Source organism: Narcine bancroftii, chromosome 5 (genome assembly GCF_036971445.1).
Source record: "Narcine bancroftii isolate sNarBan1 chromosome 5, sNarBan1.hap1, whole genome shotgun sequence".
NCBI classification, from domain to species: Eukaryota; Metazoa; Chordata; class Chondrichthyes; order Torpediniformes; family Narcinidae; genus Narcine; species Narcine bancroftii.
This window is the reverse complement of record NC_091473.1, coordinates 60,779,244-60,789,376: the sequence shown is the minus strand read 5'-3', so window position 1 is coordinate 60,789,376 and position 10,133 is coordinate 60,779,244. Positions and strand designations below refer to the sequence as shown.

Sequence of the window (10,133 nt, the reverse complement as noted above, 5' to 3'; positions counted from 1 at the left end):
TCAAGTTCAATTTGAACTAATAGTCTGTGTCTTAAGGTTCTTTCTATCTTGAAGGATTTTTTTGAGTGGGGGAATGTGCATTGTATTTACTCTTGGGTTGATTATTTTTTAATAGATAATCAATTGAATTCATTGATCAAATCATGTGAATATCAAGGAATAGTGATACCTGACCATTTTCCCATTATTTTGTCTTTGAATTTTCCTGACTTTCCTTTTACAAAGAGGCACTTTACTCTCAGATAAAGATTTTTTGAATTTTGTGGAAGAGTAAATTCTTAATCAACAGTTTTATAACCGGATTGTTTGGGATACTCTGAAAGCATATCTTAGAGGGCAAATTATTTCTTATACAGCTAATATAAAGAAGAGGACTCATAAGGAAAGATTATATTTAATCAATCAGATTAAACAAATTGATTTGCACAAGTTAAAAATCCTGATTTGTATAAAAGGAGAGTTTAACTTAAAACTAAATTTGATCTTCTTTTTCCATCCCACTGAATAGCAACTTTTGAAGAGTAAGAGCCAATTCTATATCCATGGTGAAAAATCTAGTAAGCTTTTGGCCAACCAACTGAAAGGAATAGCTGCCAAGAGACAAATTAATAAGATTTGGATGGAAGATGGTACAGATACTGCTGATCATTCTAAAATAAATGATACCTTTAGAGAATTCCATTCCAGATTGTCTACTTCTAAATCTAATAATGATAATAGTTCAATTATGAACTTTTTGGACCACCTTAATTTTCCTACTTTCTCTCAGAATAAATGTACGAGTCTGGAGGCACTTATTTTGAACAGGAACTACCTCTTGCGATTTTTTCCTTACAATCTGATAAATCTCCAGGACCTGATGGGCACCCTGTGAAATTCTATAACTCATTTTCTAAATTGCTTGCGATTCATTTAAACAAGGGAATCTTCCATCATTTTTTAAATCAAGCTTTATTTCCCTTATTTTGAAAAAGGAAAAGGATCCATTTGAATGTGTTTCTTATAGGCCTATCTTTTTACTTAATGTAGATTTGGTCTGAAGTATTGGCCCATAGATTGGAAAATATTTTACCATCAATCATTTCTGAAGATCAAACTGGTTTTGTTAAAAATTGTTATTCTTATTTTAATATACACTATTTATTGAATATTTTATATTTACCTCCCACCACTGTTCATAAATGTCTTTTTTTTAGACACTGAGTTCGGGTGGATTGGGGTTATCTATTTGTGACCTTGGAAAAATTTAATTTTGGACCATGTTTTATTAAATGGATTAAATTATTATATTTATGTCCTACTGCCTCAATTCTTACTAATTTACACCATTCAAAACCTTTTAATCTACAACGGGGTACTCATCAAGGCTGTCCTTAAAGTTCTTTACTTTTTGATCTGTTATTAGAATCTCTAGCAATTACTCTTTGTGAATGCAAAGATTTTATATGGATTCAAATGAAATGGCATTGAACACAAGGTTTCCTTCTATGCAGATGATTTTTAAATCTTTGTATCTAATCCAGATATTTCTTCACCTGCATAAAAGTGAACTTCTACCTTTAAATGGTTCTATACCAAGATATTCTAATTTTCTTTTAAGATAGTGAAGGATCAATTTATCTATCTTGGCATTTTACTTGCTAGGAGCTATAAACATTTTTTAAGGAAAAATTCTCTGCTTTATTTAATCAGGTTAAACTATTCTTATTGAAATGGTCACCATTATCTATTTCTGGGATTGGTCATATCAACTCTATTAAAATTAATATTTTACCTGTATTTATGTATCTTTTTCAATTTATATCAATTTTCATTCCAAAATCCTTTTTCAATTTATTTGATTTCTTATATTTTCCTACAAATGATAAGGAAAATTCCCTCACTTAAATAAAATTCATCTTCTAAAAGCTAAAAGGAATGGCGGATTGACATTTCCTAATTTTATATTTTGTTACTGGATGGTCAATATATGTAATTTGATCCTCTTGTTACATTTTGATAATCAAGTTGACTGTCATTTACGGTTAGAAATGGAACTGTAGTTTACTAAGAATTCTTCAATGTGGGCATTTCTAGGGTCCTCTGTATTCTCTTCTTTCTATAGACTAACTGATAATCCAATAATTAAACAGTTTGAGAATATGGGTATAATTTAGAAGGTTTTTTGGATTTCAGAATTTTTCTTTGCAAGATACTGACTTTAATGACTGGTACAGATTGGGTATTAAATGTTTCAAAGACATTTCTATTTATAAAAATTTCACTTCTTTTGATCAATTGGTGGTAAAATTTAACTTACTTAATACTCATTTTTTTTAGATATCCACATATTAGACATTTTGTTCAGTCACAGAACCCTGACTTTCCGGCAATCCCTGAGGCGAACATGCTTGATACGCTTTTTGATTTACAACTTTCTCATCAAGGCTTAATATCTCTTGTTTATAATAATTTGCTTGATTTATGCATATCCTCATTAGTTAAAATCAAGAACAATTGGAAGCAGGATTTGAATCTTTAATTCTCTAATGAGGTGTGGGACTCTATTTGTAATCTGATTAATACTACCTCTTTGTGTACACGACGCTATTTGATGCAATTTAAAGTGGTCCATAGAGTACAAATGACAGATTTGTTAAATTGACTCCAATTCAAACAATACTGTTCCCCTTACATTTTACCTCCTAAATTGTAACACCTCACATTTGTCTAAAGCCACTCCTTAACTAAAATATATGGTGATTGGAGTTCATTTGTTATGAAATGTTAACCCATGGCAGGTGTGAAGTTGACATGCCTGTAATTCCCTGCCCTGTCCTGACACCGCATTTGAACAAATTGCTATTTTCCAATCCTCCAGCACCAATCCTGTATCGATGGAGGGCTGGAGGATTCCAATTCCCTTGTCATTCTGGGATGTGACCCATCTCAGCCTGGTGACTTGTTTACTTGAAATATAGCCAGCCTTTTTGTGTCTCTTATGTGTTGATTCAGACACTACCTTCTTCCTTGGTAAATTCCAGCATAAAATATTCATTCAGTATTCCAACAATCTTTCCAGGTCAAGATCATATCTTTATTTCTATTTGTCCCCAAGCTTTCTTTTACTGTCCACATGCCAACAAATTTCCTTTGGGTGATTAACCATGTTAATTGACATCCTTTCAGAGAAAGAATGTCCCACAGCATAAAAAAAGGACCAATTTGTCCATCCTGAACAATGATGAACAATAATTCCACATGCCTGTATTAGGCCCATACCCCTCCAATCCCCTCCATACATGGTGTCATCCAAGTGTTTCTTGAGGGCATTTCATGTACCCAACATCAAAATTTATCTGAGTTTACAGCAGGGTTAAGATAAACTGGGGAAGTGCACCAGGGAATAGCAGATGGAATGTTTACATTTAATTTTATCATTTATTTCAGAGATACAGCATGATTACAGGCCCATCCAGCCCACGAGTTTGCACCATCTAATTATATCCATGTGACCAATTGATCTTCTGACCCTGTATGTCTTCGGAATGTGGGAGGAAACTGGAGCACCCAATACAAGTTGTGCAAAAAAAGCCAGATTCACATTGCGCTGATTCAAGTTCGCATTGTCTCAAATTTACATCGTGTTGGGTCAGAGTCACGTCGCGTTAGAATCGCGTCGAGTTAGAGTCACATCAAGTCAGAGTTGCGTCGCATCAGTGTCGTGTCAAGTCAAATTCACGTCGCGTCAAATGAAATTGCATCGTATCAAATTCACGTCGTGTCAAATTTGCGACCCTTCAAATTTGTGTCGCATTAAAGTCAGAGTCTGTTTGGCAATACATATATAGGTGAGCAACTGTTCTCAAAAGTGAAGTACATCAAGACCCACGAGAACAAATATGGCTAATGCCCATTGAAGAGGTACAAGGACTGCCTAAAGAAATCTCTTGGTGCCTGCCACATTGACCACCGCCAGTGGGCTGATATCGCCTCAAACCGTGCATCTTGGCGCCTCACAGTTCAGCAGGCCGCAACCTCCTCTGAAGAAGACCACAGAGCCCACCTCACTGACAAAAGACAAAGGAGGAAAAACCCAACACCCAACCCCAACCCACCAATTTTCCCTTGCAACCGCTGCAACCGTGTCAGCCTGTCCCGCATCGGACTTGTCAGCCACCAACGAGCCTGCAGCTGACGTGGACATTTACCCCTTCATAAATCTTCATCCGCGAAGCCAAGCCAAAGAAAGAAGAAAAGATGGTATTGGCATCAACAACCATGTAACCAATATTGAAATCCTTTCAAACAACGAACCAACTCAAGTTTCCCACTGATTGAGCTGCTCTCTGTTTTGGGGTTAGTTATTTTGTTTTCATTGTGACTCATTTTTCTCCTTTTTGACTTTTATGTACTTTTTATTGTGTCATTTTAATGACTAACTCATGGTATTTCCAGATTTGAAGATGCTTTCCCTGACCTAAAATGCATCATTGTAGATTTTGGAAGGAATACGGTTGATCTAATTGCTTGAACTTTTTGTGTGGATTTTCTTTAATAAATTATCATCAGTCATACATTGTACATTACATACTTGAAGCAGAAACAATCAAAAATTTAAATGTCTGTGTTTCAGTATTTATTTATTTTATGGTAGCATCAGTGTGGCCCGCTGTTCAACTACTGACACACTGTCTGGCCCATGTATAATAAAAGGTTGCCCACCCCTGTCATAGGCACAAGATGTTAGTGAGAATTTATGGACCAGGATGAGGATTTTAAAGTGCTCATCTAAAGAAGGATCAGGGCAAGCTGGCCTGCCACCAGTTTTGTCTGAAAAGTCTGGTGTTGTTGCAGAAGAACTGCTCGTGTAGCCTTACAAAAAAAAAGTGCACTTTTCTGCACATGCTGCCTTTGTGATGAAGGTCGAAATCTCTGACCCATTCTGCCAGAAAGGAAATTTTGAGCTTTGCTCAACTTAGAACGCACGCATTTTCCACTCTGTGGAATTGTTTCCAATGTGATCAGTCACATTGTGAAAAGATACTTCAGATTCTTAAAAAAACTCCTCCTTCACTTAAATTTGAGAACAACTTCAACACCAGATTGTTCATACTTTCTATTTGATGATCGAACATTTTTATTTCACCTGGTCACCTGGTGACCTCCCAACATCCAAAATGACCGCAGAATATTTTAACTAGCAGGGCAGCAGTGAGTCAAGTAATGTGAAGAGCTGCCTCTATTTGAGTGGCCCACAGTGTTTCTAAATTAGATACACTTTTAAGGAATGCTTCATGTTAAAAAAAAGAATGCACACACACAATACCCTTGAAACACGTGGTGTGTTCTGGTACGTATCGTGGATTGTAGTGCTGGGCTGCAGCCTTAGGATATTTCCTGTGCCCTCAAGTTCTCTCATCAACTTTAAGAGAGGTACCACAGAGGGTGTCCTATCCAGATACATCCTAGTGTGGGATAGGAACTACTCTGCTCAACGTCGCAAGGAATCACAGAAAATGATGAAGATACCTCAGATCATCACAGACCCCCCCCCCCCCCCACCGCCATCAACAATGTCTACACCTCCTGCTGTCCCGAGAAAACGACTGACATATTAAATGACCTGCTTCACCCTAGTCATTCTCTTCTCCCTCACCCCCTCCTCACTTCTGTAGCACAGAAGATGGATGTCTGAAAATGCCAACCTACAGATTCAAGGACAGTTTCTTTCTGCTGTCATCAGGCTCTTAAATGGCCTCACATTGGTGAAAGATGATGTCCTTGAACTGCACTTTTCTCCATTTCCTGCACTTTGTCTTTGTAACACTCTATCATGCACTCTTTGACTCATTGTAAAACCACATCCTGCACTGTTTGACTCACAGTATCATTACCCCCTGCACTTCTTTTTTATCTACCGCTGTAGTTCTCAACCTTTTTCTTTCCACTCACATTCCACATACCCTATGCCATAGGTGCTCTGTGATTAGTAAGATGTTGCTTAACATCGAGTGGGAAGGGAAGGTTGAAAATCACCACTCTAGACCTAATTGTAACTGAAATATTTTCCTTGTGAAAAATTGTCATAGCCCATTTCCTTTGGAGTTATGAAACCGTGCACATAACAAGTCAATTAGGTATGATTAAAACAGTGGTTTTCAACATTTTCTTCCCACCAACATACCACCTTAAGCAATCCCTTACTAATCACAGAACACCTATGGCACAGGAATTACTTAAAGTGGTGTGTGAGTGGAAAGAAAAAGGTTGAGAACCACTGATCTATAGTACTTAAATATGAGTGGACTTCTCCACATTGCACACAAAGCAAAGCTTTTCACAGCATCTCGCTGCATGCAACAATTTAATTCAATTTAAAAAGAGCACAGATTTCCAGTCAGTAACACAGGTTCTTCTTAGAGCTAACATGCAGTGTGTTTGGTTTCTCCATGGAGACGAGACCACATTGTGATGGAGTACAGGTGGGGGAAGGAATGGTTGCATCATCTGGAAAGACTGTTTAGGCTCCTGTTGGTGGCATGGGACAACATAAAAGGGAAGGTGTAGCTTCTCTTGTGATTGCATGGCAAGACAACAGGTAAGGGACAGAAGATACTCCCTTCAGTATTCAAGGTGGTTCATATCGTATGGGATCCACGGTGAGCTGGCTCAGAATTGGCTTGATGGTAAGAGACAGAGGGTAATAGTAGAGGTTGTCACTCAGATTAGAGGCTTGTGACTTGTGGTGTGCTGGATTCACTCTTGTTTGTAGTCAATATTGATGATTCGGTTGGCAATGTAATTAACATAGTTTCTACATTGTGAATGACACCAGATTTGGTAGTAATGGAAAATGAATATTGTCCAAGTTTGCAACAGGATTGAGATCAGCTGGAGAAGTGAGCAGATGGAATTTATCTTAGTTAAGTACGATATGATGCATCTTGGTGAATCAAACCAGGGCAGGGCTTGTGCAGTAAATAGTCAGGGCCTGGAGAGAGAATGAGGGCTACAAGTAAACAGTTTCCCCATAGGGCAATGAAGAAAGCATTTGGCATGCTTGCCTTCATTGGTCTCGGCCAGTGGTTCTCAACCTTTTTCTTTCCACCCACATACCATTTTAAGTATTGTCTATGTCATCAGTGCTCTGTGATTAGTAAGGGATTGGTTAAGGGGATATGTGGGTAGAAAGAAAATGGTTGAAAATCACTCTTTTAATTGTACCTAATTGACTCGTTATGTGCAGTTTCATAACTCCAAAGGAAATGGGCCAATGACAATTTTTCTCAAGCAAAATATTTCAGTTACAATTGGGTCTAAAGCAGTGATTCTCAACCTTCCTTTCTCACCCACATATCCCCTTAAGCAATCCCTTACTAATCACAGAGCCCCTGTGGCATAGGGATCATTTAAAATGATGTGTGAGTGGAAAGAAAAAAATACTGGTCTTGGTATTGAGTACAAGAGCAGACAAGTCACATCATGACTCTGGGGGGGGACTCTCTTTTGCTTCACTTTCTCTGAATGTGAGGGGCACTGGGAAATGTCTTCTGATGGCAAATCTTTGTCTGCCTTACGGCAGACTAGATGAAATTCTATGAAATATTACATCTGTTTTATTACATGACAATAACAGAATCGTGAATTTTGAACTGTACAAGGCGTTGATGAGACCACATGGAGTACTGGATACAGTTCTGGTTTCAGGAAGATATCATTAAGCTGCAAAGGGTGGAGAGAAGATTCACGAGGATGTTGCTGGGGACAGGTGCGGCCTGAATTATGGGTAGAGGAGCTGAGGAGGGATCTGATAAAAATCAAGTGAGCAAAGATCAGGTGAATAGCTGCAGGCTTTTCTTTTCTCCAGCGAGGTGCAGTTAAAACTGGAGTACGTACGCTTGTGAGTGAGGAAAGAATTAATTGGGACCTGAGGGTCACCTTCTCCACACAGAGGGTGGTCATGTGGGGGCACAAGATGCCAGAGGAAGGGGTAGAGACAGCAACAATTATAACATTTAACAGCCATTTAGATAGGCACGTGGATCAGAGTGGTTCAGAAGGATATGGGCCAAACACAGGCAAACAGAACTAGCCATGTCTACTTCCATCCAAAAATAGTCCATCACCCTCTTACAGAAGCTCATCTTCAGGACTCAATGCTGAGTACAGCAAGATCTGATAACAAAATTATAAGGGGTGTAGATAGAGTAAATGCAAACAGGTTTTTTCCACTGAGGTTGGGTGAGACAAGAACTAGAGGACATGGGTTAAGTGTAAAAGAGGAACTACTTCACACAGAAAGTGGTGAGAGTGTGGAGCAAGCTGGCAGCTGATATGGTATGGAAGGCTATGGTGTGGGCGTAGGTCAATGGAACTACATAGAGGAATAATTTTTATAGACTGAATAATAATAGATGTGTTCTGTAACCAGCCTTTCCAGCTTCTGCTAAAAGTTGCTAGGTCTGGCACGAGTAATGTGAACTCAGTTTTACTCTCTTCTCAAGCGCTGTTTTCATTCAGATTTAAATTTTACATTTAGACATACAGAACGGTAACAGGCCATTTTGGCCCACGAGTCTGTGCTGACCAATTTACACGCAATTAACCTACAACCCTTAATATGTTTTGAATGGTGGGAGGAAACCGGAGCGCCTGGGGAAAAACCCACACAGACATGGGGAGAACATTCAAACTCCTTACGGACAGGATGGGATTCAAACCCCAGTCTAAATCACTGGCGCGGTAAAGACGATGCGCTAACCGCTACGCCAACTGTGCTGCCCCAATTTGTGTTCAGTTCTGGTCACCTCACTGCAGGAAGGATTTGGATGCTATTGCGAACATGCAGAGGAGACTTAAAACGATGCTGCCTATATTAGATGTATGCCTTATGAGGATAGGTTGAGTGAATTTGTATTTTCTCCTTGGAGTGATGTAATATGAGGGGTGACTGGCTAAAGTGTATAAGATGATGAGAGGCATTGATTGTATGAACGGCTAGAAGCTTTTCCCTAAGGTGGAAATGACCAACATGATAGGGCATCATTTTTATTGCTTGCTAGTTAAGTACAGGGTGGGATGTAAGAGAATGGTGGATGCATGGAATGCACTGCTGGCGACAGTAATAGAGGAAGGTACCATAAGATCTTTTAAGAGACTATAAGGTACATGGAACTGAGAAAATAGAGGGTTATGCAGTCGGGAAATTCTAGACATTTGTTAGAGTAGGTTATTAGGACAGCACTATGGACTGAAGAGCTTGTTCTGTGCTGTAGATTGCTATGTTCCAGCAAGAACAGCTCCAGCAATGCCTCACTTCCTCTTTCCTCTGCCATTTGTCTCCCTCCATTTACCCTTCTTCCACACAGATTAGCAAGGAGTTCACCACCTTAGTTGCCTTTCTTTGCTCGCGCCTTGCCCTCTGCTGGGATTTCAAATTGGTTGAATTTCTAACTTTTCTCCAAGATGAAACATTGAGAGTCATTGTCTTTCCACAGATGCTGACTGACCTGATGAGTATTTCCAACATCCCAGAGAAAATTGGTGTTGGGGGAGTCATGAAACTGATGGAGCCAGTGTAAAGGAACTACATCCCAGGGAGATTTACTGCCAATCTTGGCCACTTCCCAGAGTGCTGTCAACACTTCAGTTTCCTCAGTATTTTGGAGCAGGTTAAAATTAATGACTCATCTGAACATTGGATGTACCCTGATCTATGTCTGTATTGGACACATCCAGGATCTATGCCCTAATCTGTGCCTGTTGTGGGCATACCCAGGATCTCTGCCCTAATCTATGGCTGTTGTGGGCACACCCAGGATCTCTGCCCTAACCTGTGCCTGTTGTGGGCCCACCCAGTATCTGTGCCCTAATCTGTGTCTGTTGTGGGAACACCTAGGATCTATGCCCTAATCTGTGCCTGTTGTGGGCACACCCAGTATCTCTGCCCTAATCTGTGCCTGTTGTGGGCACACCCAGTATCTGTGCCCTAATCTGTGTCTGTTGTGGGCCCACCCAGGATCTCTGCCCTAATCTATGGCTGTTGTGGGCACACCCAGGATCTCCGCCCTAATCTGTGCCTGTTGTGGGCATACCCAGGATCTCTGCCCTAATCTATGGCTGTTGTGGGCACACCCAGGATCTCTGCCCTA

The 10,133-nt window shown here is 39.6% G+C and overlaps 1 long non-coding RNA gene across 1 annotated transcript; it reads left to right on the top strand.

Moving 5' to 3' along the window:
• Window positions 1-6,489: 6,489 nt before the first annotated feature.
• Window positions 6,490-9,682, top strand: LOC138762693 (uncharacterized). Its single transcript, XR_011357059.1, has 2 exons — window positions 6,490-6,580; window positions 9,480-9,682. It is a non-coding gene; the product is annotated as an uncharacterized lncRNA (long non-coding RNA).
• Window positions 9,683-10,133: the final 451 nt, after the last annotated feature.